Genomic DNA, 12,459 nt, shown 5'->3' with positions numbered 1-12,459 from the left:
TTATCTCCTAACCTAGGTTAGGTCCACTTGGTCTCATGTGGTCTCATTCCTTTGGAAAGACAATTCTTCAAGAACTATTCAATATACCAATTTCAATAAGGATTTTAGGGATTGGGAAACTCTTTCACAAGTCATATTCCCTAAACTTAACCCTCAAATCCTCCCATCCTTCTCCTAGAAGATATTTTACCTTGCTTAGAAAGAAAGAAAGTGCCATTCTTGACTCTCTTCTGGAAAGGGATTGTTTGGGTCACTATATATCCACTTGTTGATTTATCCTTCCTTCATTTGTGACTCTATGTATATTGGGTCTCCTCCAATCGGTGAAATTCTGTAAATAGTAGGGAGTATTAGCTGAGGTGACAGTGGGTTAAGTATCCATTTGTTGCCCTTGGTCTAGCATTTGACCCTTTATGAACCCCCTTTAGGTCCCCTTCTAGTTTGAGAAATAATAGGCCCCTCAAACGCCACATCACCCATAGACACTCTCCCTTGGAATAACTCTTGCCGCCCCTCATCTTTCCTTCTCGGGATTATCCTTTTGGGCATACATGGAACTTGCCACGTCGATCGACACTTTAACATGGCTTGTCCAACTATGCAGTCCCAACAAAGTGAAATTGGAGGTTTTTCCCTGCTTTATGTTCCCACTCAAAGGCCCACCATGCCACATCATCTTGGGAGCTTGATCCTGATAGTTCCTCCTTTGCACTCCCCTCTAAATCTTTAGGGATAAATTTTCAGGATTGTGGATGAATTTAATGTTTGTGTCATTCGACAACTGAGATATCTCTACTTTTTCCCTTGGGCACGACCCCTGGCCACATGGTGTTTATTCATGGGTGCTCCACACATCTCATGGCTCTAACACTCGACCCTTAGGTATAAGAGCATGTGAAAACGATGCCCATCGTGGTGCATAGCTACTGTTACATTTATAAGGAGCCTTTGCCCAAGACTCTGATGCATAGTTTGTAAATACATATAAGGGTATATGCAAGCCCCTCTGGTTATCCCTCCTAAGCTTACCAAGGCCTTGGCCCAACCCATAATTACATAGCTAGATATGTGTGTGTGTGTGTCTAACTGTTATTCCTCCTATGCTTTATCATTGAATATATTTCTTCTAAGCTTTCAACAAGGCTTGGGCTAGTCCATGCAATATATATGTGTGTGTGTAGAGATATCTCAAGTTGTTCCTCCTGAGCTTAGTGACATCTAAAATAGAGTGTAATATCCAATTCTTTAAAGTTTCATAACTCATACACATAGAGCTTCTTGTTCATTTTTCATTGTGTCACGTTAAACGAATTTCAAGTCCTTAACAGTCTAGAAAGCTACATGCCTCTCGACCAATATTGAACAAAAATCAAGTCCATGGGCGCATATAGGAAACCCTTCCAATTACTTAGGAAACATATCTATGGACACATGATTCCTCAAGCAAGCATAAATTATCACATTTCATGACATACATATTGAACCAACAAATTGAATACATATCAGTACATTGAACCAACACAAGAACTAAAACCATTCCATATCCATGCCTTTAAACAATAATGCTCATTCAAGAAGGAACACCACATTACTCAACATTATAAGCCATGATAAAATAATGCAATAAATGAACATAAATCATTCAGGACATAAGAGGCATCAACAAACACTTATCGTTAATAAATGTATCCAATCAACTGAGATTGGGACTTCAACTCTCCACCCAACCTTAGATGATAATCACTTAATGGATCAACCACATCCACATCTGTCGACTAAAACAGGGAACCCGGAGGACCATCCACCTCCACCCACCACCTATGTCATGCAGTCAGTATCTCTCAGGGAACGTCAAGGTCCACCACCTCCACTCTTCAAGTCAACTGGGGAATCCATAAGCTATGCTTCCACCCACAAAGTAGCAAGGGAATCCAAAGGTTTTTCTATAGTATACCTAGGGGGGTATTATTCCCTTGGGTACCTCCCTCTGTACCCCATAATATCCCCCCTAAGTATATTATATAGGGGAGTCTCTAACTTCTTTATATAGGTTTAATACATATAATACCATGGCTCTCTCAATACCATACTTCTAATACAATCGGCTTGTCACATTATTGCTAACTACTTGTGGTACCTTACATGATGCGGGTTAACCACTTTATTTATTAACTATGGCACATCACATTATTACATTATTCCCTTGGGTACCTCCCTTTGTACCCGATAATATCCCCCTAGGTATACTACAATTTCTTGCACCTTCCAATCAACAAGGGAATCTAGAGGTTACGCCTCCACCCTCTAATCAACAAGGGAATCCAGAAGGTTGTGCCTCCACCCTCTAATAAAAAAGGGAATGTAGAGATGGTGCCTCCACCCTCTAATCAACAAGGGAATCCAGAGGTTGTATCTACACCCTCTAATTAGCAAGGGAATCCGGAGGTTGTGCCTACACCCTCTAATCAGCAAGAGAATCTAGAGGTTATGCCTCCACCATCTAATCAACAAGGGAATCCAGAGATTGTGCCTCCGCCCTCTAATAAACAAGGAAATCCAAAGGTTATGCCTCCACCCTCTAATCAACTAGGGAATCTAGAGGTTGTGCCTCCACCCTCTAATCAACAAGCGAATCTACAACTTTATGTAACAAAGAAACCAAGAAAATAAGCAGAAATAGGCTAAATAATTATCCTACCAGGAATCCAAGGAGCAGGCCTCCACCCAAGATATTAAGTGAATCCAGAGAAAACCATCTCAACTCTCTAGAGTTACAGGGAGTCTAAAGACTACTTGCCTCACCTAAGAGATATTATTCTACTTCCCAATGCTCATCTAAATCGTCAATTTTCTTCCCTATGCTTTATTAGTATCCCAGAGTTATATTATCTCATTCTTCCTCAGCTACATACTCCTGTGTTTTCATTGTTTCCATTTCCTCTCTTATTTTTTAACTCCATCCTCCTCTCTACATATGAGTGTTCTCTTTTCACTCTTCTCCATTTTCTAGTGTGTAGGGTGTAACACACCTATATATATGCGCTCATGCTCATTGCGCCTCTGAGGATGCTTGTCTCCTCCCTAATTCATTGCAACTATCTTTGGCATCATGGGACGACAATATTGTCATGCCTCCCTTCTCGTCCACAATGGTTTTGTCTTCCATGGTGACGGGGGATGTTATGTGTTAGAACTTCCTTATGCCCCACTTCTTGTTGGTTGACTTCTCTATCCCCAATTGCTCATGCAACCCATTTCTCATTCAATTTTGTGCTTTTATTTGTCTTGCGAAATTTTCCAAGGCAAGCATGGTCCCTTGTCCTTCTTCATCAACTCAATTAATTTAGAAAACTAATCCATGTAAGGAACACCAACCAACCTTCAATGGGTGTCATAAAATAAACCAAGCCTCTTTTAAATCCTAAGAAATATCCTCTCCAGGCTATGGAATTTGTATCCCAATTCGCAACCCTTTTTAATTATGATCAAAATATAAAAAATATTTACAATGAAGGGGGAATTAGCATGGGTTTGTCTCAAGGAAAACCTTCTAAAGTTATAAGCTCTATTGGTGTGACAAAATTACTCAAAAAGGGGTGTCATGGTATAAATTCATGATTGTGTTCATTAGATGTTCAAAGGTATTTGTAGAGTTAACTAAGGGTTCTCCACTTACTTGGCATCATAAACATGCTTTTCGTTTGCAACTTGGAAGTGTCCCACCTAACATTAGGCCTTACAGGTATCCATATGCACAAAAGAGTGAGGTTGAGTGCATGGTTCAAGAAATGTTAGATGTTTCCGTCATTCAACCTAGACAAAGAAATTTATCTTAACCAATAATGATGGTTATAAAAAGGATGGTTCATCGCATATGTGCGAAGATTATAGACAACTCAACAAAATGACAATAAAAGATATCTTTTCTATTCTAGTCATTGATGAATTATTAGACACATTACATGGAATATTTTTCTTTACCAAGTTGGATATTCATTAAGGACATCTTCAAATTAGAATGAGGCAAGAAGACATTCCCAAAACAACCTTTAAAACACATAAAGGTCACTATGAGTTTTTGGTTATGCCATTTGGACTCACTAATGCACCTTCAACATTTCAAAGTTTGATGAATTTTATTTTCAAACCCTTCCTTAGAAAATTTATGTTAGTATTTTTTGATGACATACTAATCTATAAGAAAACTTGGGAAGAGCATGTACAACATGTTAAGAGGGTCTTAATGTTGAAAATGTGTAACTAGGTTCAGTCTTCATGTATATGAAATATTCTTGTAAATTGTAAAATTAAAGAAAGGTTATTATTATTATTATTATTAGAGCATGGGTTTCATGCTAAAGGTCTTTTACTTTATAGGTCAAGCACCGATTGAGTGCTTCTAGGGTTTTTCCTAGGTCAAGAAGTCAATTGAGTCATTATCATAAGTTGAATACCCCATTGGGCACATTGTAACTTGTAAAGAAAAATATTTTATTATTTAAAAGTGTTAGAATACCCTCCAAGACCAAGTCGGCCTAGCAGTTGGCAAGTTGGCCTAAAAGGAAGAGCCATGTCCACCTTGAGCAACCTATATATAGGAGGGAACTCATCCTCCTTGAGACACACTAACTCATATCTCATTCTAGCAAAGAAATAAGAGGAAAGAGGAAGCAAAGAAGGAATAGGATGAAGAGGATCTTTGTTTGGGATATTTCTCTCTCACATGTGCTAAGAAGGGCTAGGGTTTCTGTAGCAAAAACTAGGGTTTCTATCTACAAGTTTGATCTTGAAGCAAAGAAGGAAAAGAGGTCAAGTGAATGTCACCAAGGGTCATCCTCTAGCCCTAGAAATCATGGAGAGGTAAGAAAATATCAAGGAAGGCTCAGAAAGGCACGATCAGAGCTCACACATGTGGTAGCAGTGACTGCAGGGGGGCTAAAATTTCAAATCTGCAGTGGAGGTTGAAAATTCTATTGCAGCAAGTTGAAGAAGTGCTAAGGGAAGATATGATTGAGTTTGACTGGATCAATGTTAGCACATCATCTAGAGAGGTTGTTCTTGGTCTTGGAGGGTATTGGTGTTAGTCTAAAGGTCTCAGAATTCATCAATTGAAGAATCTATAAGGAAGAGAAGATATTTTCGGGTTTTCCTCTCAAGTGGAGAGGTTTTGTCCCTGGCTTGCATCCTATATTTTGTGTTCTTGTACTTCTTGTTTTTGTATTTGTTTGATGATATACACACACAATAATAAGTAACAAAGCAAATAAGTGAAAATACATCACAGGCATTTATCATGTAAGAGAAATCACATTAATCATTTCCCTTTAGATTTCTCAACATGGGATCAGAGGTAAGGTTGGCTAAGGGCATTATGGAGATCCCCTCTACACTGAAGAAGTTCCTTAAGAAGTGTTCAAGTATAACAATCCATCTCAATAAGGGTATCAAGGAAGTATGGAATCTTTTATTTACTACAAAGAAGAAAGTATCCAAGGCAAAAGATGAAGGACTTTTGTCAGCACTTAGTGGCACATACCAAGATGAAAAAATTTGGATAATTTATAGTGGTGCATCTATACACATGATTGGTCATCACAAACAAATGAAGACATTATCAAAAGGAAAGTCCTCTTACTCAGTGGAACATGAAGACAATAAGAGTTATCCCGTAAGAGGAATTGGATCAACTTCAATAGAGTTGAAGAATGGAAGCAACATTTATCTCAACAACATCCTATTTGTTCCAGTTTTGCATCATAACTTTCTCTCTATTTCAATTCTAGAAGATAAGGGTGATAGATAAGCCTTCATTAATGGAAATTTTGTAGTATGGAGTAAGAACTCAAGCATAGAAAATGCTAGAGTTATTTTCATTTGTGAAGGAAGACTTTACAAGTTGATATCCCCTCTTGCATAAGCCTTAGTTCACATTGAAATCAACTCATGTGAGCTTTGGTATAGAAGATTTTGTCATCTTCATTTCAAAATCCTTCCAACTCTAAGTTCCATAGTAGAGGGATTCCTCGAATTGAAGGAATATCACAAAGGAGTATGCAAGGGATGTGCATTAGGAAAGAATACCAAAAGACCATTTGGAAGCAGTGCTTCAGGGTCAAAAGAAATCTTGGATCTTATTTATGCTAATGTATGTATCCCTATGACTCCTAATTCACTTGGAGTTCATCTGTATTATGTCACATTTATATATGATCATTCATGAAAAACTTGGGTTTACTTGATGAAATCCAAGGACGAAGTATTTATAAAATTTCAAGAATTCAAAGCTAAGGTGGAGAACCTTACATAAATAAGAATTAAGATACTAAGATCTGATAATGGAGGAGAGTATACATCTAAGGATATTATAGCCTTATGTAAGGAATCTAGGATTAATAGGAAGTTGATAGTCCCTTACTATTCCCGAACAAAATGGAGTTGCAAAATGAAAGAACCAATCCATTGAAGAAAGTGTAAAAGTAATGTTGCATGATCAAGATCTACCAAAATGTTTGTGGGAAGAAGCCACTAAGACAACTGTATATATTCAAAATCAAAGTCCCCACATATCACTAGATAAGAGGACTCCATAAGAAGTATTCACTAGGAAGAAACCAAATGTAGATCATCTCTGAATCTTTGATTGTCATGTATATATTCATATACCAAAGGACAAAAGAAAGAATTTGGATCCATCAGGCATGAGAGGAACATTTGTTGGCTACATCAACTCCTCTAAGGCCTATAGAATATACATAAAATAAGGACATCGTATAGAAGTCAGTTGATATGTCATATTTTATGAAAGTATTGCATTCAAGAAATCAAAGGAACCTCCCATGGACTCTGATGATGAAGAACTTCCAGTATTTGAAGAAGAAGTTGATAGGGAAGAAGAAGAATCTCACCATGATGATGAAGGTCCAAGTGAACCTATTCAACCTTTGGTCATCTCAGAATCAAGGAAAAGACCTAATTGGTTGAATTCTACACTACTTGATGCGGAAGGTAGAACAACTAAAGGCATATTCAGGGAAAGCAATAAGCCCAAACGATATTTTGGGATGCAACATACATGACAAAACTAATAGAAGCAAAGGCATCCACCTTTGAAGAAGTTGTCGACCATCAAGAATGGAAGGATGCCATGAATGAAGAATACTAATATATAATGAGGAATGGAGTTTGGGAGATTGTGCCTAGTCCTTAAGACAAATATGTGGTAGCTTCCAAATGGATCTATAAGATCAAACATGCAGCAGATGGAAGTATCGACAAGAATAAGGCAAGCATTGTGGCTAGGGGGTTTTCTCAACAAGAAGGCATTGACTACAAAGAGACATTTGCTCCAACAGTAAGGTATATAATGATTTGTTCATTAATATCTTTGGCAACATCGATGGGATGGAACATCCACCAAATGGATGTCAAGACTACATTTATAAATGGCACAATAGATGAGGAAGTCTACATAGAAAAACCCTTGGAATTTGAAGTTACAGATATAAATGCATATGTTTGCAGATTGAAGGAAGCATTATATGGTCTCAATCAAGCACCAAGGGCATGTTATGCAATGATGGATGCATACCTTCAAAGATTAGGCTTCACAAAGAGTTTTGTTGATCTAAATATTTATATTAAGGTTATGAAGGATGAAATGATAATCATTCTTTTGTATGTAGATGATCTTCTCTTGACAGGTGTAGAAGGTCAAATTGAAGAATGTAAGAAGCAACTAGCAACAAAATTTGACATGGAGGATATAAGGCTGATGCATACTAATTGGGATTAGATGTTTGGAAATGACTTGATGAGATCTATCTAGGTCAAGGAAAGTATGTGATTAAGATGTTGAAGAGGTTTGACATGATGGATTTCAAACCAATGATAACTCTAATAATCACAAAATTTAAAAGACTAAGGAGTTTTGAATCGAGCCCTGTGGATCCTTCCAAGTATAGAAAATTTATTGGTTCATTGATGTACTTAGTGGATACTCGACCAGACATATGCTTTATAGTGAATGTTCTCAGCCAATTCCAATTAGAGCTGAAGCATGATCATTGGATAGTAGAAAAACATATTATGAGATATCTGCAAGGAACCATCCACTACTGCCTGAAATATGATAGGAGGAATGATGTCCACTTGATGGGATATACAGATTCCGACTGGGGAGGCAGTGAGTAGGATGGAAAGAGTAATACATGAGGATGTTTTAGTTTGAGATCCTCCATAATCTCATGGTTGAGTAGAAAGTAAGATACGGTTGCTTTAAGTAGTGTTGAGGTTGAGTATATTGCAATCTATGAAGTAATTAGAGAAGCGGTCTGGTTAAGGAAGTTGTTATCCGACCTATTTGCAGGATTTATGGTCCTTGTAATGATATGTTGTGATAACACCAATTGTATACGTTTTTCTAAAGACCCAGTATTTCATGGAAAGATAAAGCATATCGACAACAAGTATCACTACATTCAGAAGCTAGTACAAGATGGTGTATTGCAGCTACAATATGTCTCCACTGATCAACGAGTAGTTAATATATTGACAAAATATCTTCCTAATAAGAAGCTTGTGTATTTTAGAGACAAACTTGGTTTTATTGATGTATCCTCCCTAGTTGAGACAGAGAGATAGGCACATCATTCTTGTCTTCACTTGGGAAGACAGATTGGAGGATTGGTTAATCATCTGGCCTTTGATACTCTTTGAGGATGAGGTAGGACATCCAAGATAAGAGTAGTCATGGACTGATATTATTTGAGGACTAGCCATCCAAGATAAGAATATTCCAAAGAAGGTCATATTTTATGAACATTTGGGTGGAGTATGAACCTTGAGAGACAATGATGATGGTGCCTATAAATCATTGGTCTCACCAACATTGTGTTCTAATCTTGTGGAGAGATAGAGTTGTTAGTCAAGGCCTTTCTATGTGACAATGCTGGTTGATATGATGCTAGACAGATGAGTTACCGTTCTGACTCTTTTTATGAGATCTCTTTAGATTGAGAATGTCCATGTACCTGCCATGAATACCTCCCTAGTTAAGAGGGAGTGTTGAAAAATGTGTAATTAAGTTCAATCTTCATGTATATGAAATGTACTTTTGATTCTTGTAAATTGTAAAATGAAATAAATATTTTTATTATTATTTTTGGAGCATGGGTTTCATGATTAGGGTATTTTATTTTATAGGTCAAGCACCCATTGAGTGCTTCTAGGGTTTTTCCTAGTTCAAGAAGTCAAGAGAGTCATTATCCTAAGTTCAAGACCACATTGAGAACATTGTAAATTGTAAAGAAAATTATTTTTGTCTTTAAAAGTGCCATAAAACCCTCCAAGGCCAAGTCAGCGTGGTAGTTAACAAGCGGGCCTAAAAGGAAGAGCCATGTCCACCTTGAGGAGCCTATATAGGAGGGAAATCTTCTTCCCTGAGACACACTCACTCATCTCTCATTATAGCAAAGAAACTAGAGGAAAGAGGAAACGAAGAAGGAAGAGGACGAAGAGGAATTTTGTTTGGGCTATTTATCTCTCACACGTGCTAAGAAGTGTTAGGGTTTCTGCAACAAAAACTAGGGTTTCTATCTACAAGTTCAATCTTGAAGAAAAGAAGGAAAAGAGGCTAAGCGAAGTCACCAAGGGTTATTCTCTAGCCCTAGAAGTCGGGGAGATGCAAAAGATGATCAAAGAAGACTCAGAAAGGCAAGATCGAAGCTCACACGTGTGGCAATAGTTTGATCCGAATGGAAAATGGAATCCACCCATGGAATTTACCCATGATATTGTAAGTGGCATCCACTCATGTTATTTATCCACCCATGGTATTGTAAGTGACATCCACCCATGGTATTCATTCACCCAGGGAATTGACCCATGGTATTGTGACATCCACCCATGGTATTCATTCACCCATGGAATTGACCCATGGTATTGTGACATCCATCCATGGTATTCACCCATGGAATTGACCCGTGTATTATAACTGAAAAATACTATAAGTAACAAGTCGCATTTGTAAAAGGATAGTTTGTCCACCACAATGTAGCTCTTACAATTATTCTCCATTTTAATAAAAAAGTTCTTTGTGGTTTTGTTTATTGGGCATTCTACTTCTTTTCTTCTGGAAATTTCAATTTTTTCAGATCTTGGGGGCCTCCCCGCCAAGATCCATTTCAATATTTTAGATCTTGAGGCTTCCCACTTAGATATGGATCAGTGGTATCAAAGCAGGTTATGGTTCCATGTGAATGAGGGTTTCATGCATATTTCAGTTTCAATTTTTTGCAGCAATATTCAACAAACTTCAGGCACGTACTACGACCTCAACATAGCACTTTCTTGGGCCAAGCAAGAAGATTTTTTTTTGGGCGACGAGTTTGCAGATCAGATCTGAAACATTTGGTACAATATTTACAAAAACAAATAACATATCTGGATTCCTTGCAAAGAAATACCAAAAAAAAAAAAAAAAAACGTTCGAACCGGAGTCTATATGAGGGAGATATCGCTGATTTAAAATCAGCTGTTGTAGACCTTCTTTTCTTCTTCTTTTTCTCCTTCTTTTTTTTTTTTTTGACAAGAACTAGTGGACGGTGACTCTCCTATCATTTTTTGAAGTTTTTGTGCAAAATTTCATAAAAATGATTGTAGATCTGAGCTCCTCTTGAAAAATCACCCAATTTCAAAAAACAATGGGTCGAATTGGAGTTCGGATGTGGGAGATATCGCTGATTTAAAATCAACTATTTTTTCAGAACTTTTGTGACGACAAAAAAATTGTAGCGCGAATCAGAGATTTTAGACTGTCCAGATAAGGATTTCCAACACATGGGAAGATGCAAAATGGTCCTTCTGCTTCCAAAAATAGGTTATAATAAATATTCTGAGTTATATTGACCAAGTTATGTCCATTTTAATTCTGGAGCAGCATTCGGAGCGGGTTCCCATTGGAGACGTGCCCTCCCACCCCACTTTAGTAGGAACCTACTTCACATTCATCAGTTTCAGCATAGCAACATTCGGCTTGGGTTATTTGGAGACGTACCCTCCCATCCCAGGCTATGTAGGCACCTGCTACTTCATCAACAACCAACATCATGGTTATGGATCAACCGTACAAAATCCTTGTTATCGAAGTCCATTTGCTAGGCCGCACACTGTTAGTATCACAATTGGTCACAAACATTACAAGGTATCTCTATCCTCGAATCTTCATTTGTCATCGTTATGGATCATCCACAAACTCACACTTCAGCGAAGTCCATTTGTAAGGCCGCACATTGTCAGTATCATAGTTGGTCACAAGCATTACAGGGTATCTCTATCCTCGGATCTCCGTTCATCATGGTTATGGTTCATCCACAAACCCACACTCCATCGAAGTCCATTTGCTAGGCCGCACACTGTCAGTATCACAGTTGGTCACAAGCATTACAGGGTATCTCTATCCTCGGATCTTCATTCATCATGGTTATGGGTTAATCACATAAAACCCTTCTCTCCAGTGGCTCTTCATATTCAACAAAGGCTTCACAGGAGGGAACTTTACGCAATGGGGACCATTGCTTCTTAAGAAAGGAGGAATGATCCGAATGGAAAATGGAATCCACCTATGGTATTCATCCACCTATGTTATTCATTTACCCATGGAATTTACCCATGGTATTGTAAGTGGCATCCACTCATGGTATTTATCCGCCCATGGTATTGTAAGTGAAATCCACCCATTGTATTCATTCACCCATGGTATTGTAACATCCACCCATGGTATTCATTCACCCAGGGAATTAACCCATGGTATTGTGACATCCACCCATGGTATTCATTCTCCCATGGAATTGACCCGTGGTATTGTGACATCCATCCATGGTATTCATTCACCCATGGAATTGACCCGTGGTATTATAACTGAAGAATACTATAAGTAACAAGTCACATTTTGTAAAAGGATAGTTTGTCCGCCACAATGTAGCTCTTACAATTATTCTCCATTTTAATAAAAAAATTCTTTTTGGTTTTGTTCATTGGGCATTCTACTCTTTTTCTTATGGCAATTTCAATTTTTTCAGATCTTGGGGGCCTCCCCCCCAAGATCCATTTCAATCTTTTAGATCTTGAGGGCTTCCCCCTTAGATCCAAATCACAGTTACTACAGGGGGGTTGAAATTTCAGATTTGCAGTGGAGGCCAAAAATTCTGCTGTAGCAGGTCGAAGAAGTGTTAAGGGAAGAGATTTGGATGGGTTTGATTGGATGAAGGTTAGCACATCATCTGGAGAGGTTGGTATTGGTTTTGGAGGGTATTGGTGTTAGTCTAAAGGTCTTAGAATTTGTCAATTGAATAATATATAAGGAAGAGAAGAGATTTTCAGGTTTTTGTCTCAAGTGGAGAGGTTTTGGCCCTAGCTTGCAGCCTATATTCTATGTTCTTGTTCTTCTTTTTTTGGTAGTTG

This window comes from Pinus tabuliformis, chromosome 1_1, assembly GCF_031772625.1.
Source record: "Pinus tabuliformis cultivar Carrire ecotype Pingquan chromosome 1_1, CPIR1, whole genome shotgun sequence".
Lineage (NCBI taxonomy): Eukaryota > Viridiplantae > Streptophyta > Pinopsida > Pinales > Pinaceae > Pinus > Pinus tabuliformis.
Note: the sequence above shows the minus strand (reverse complement) of the source record.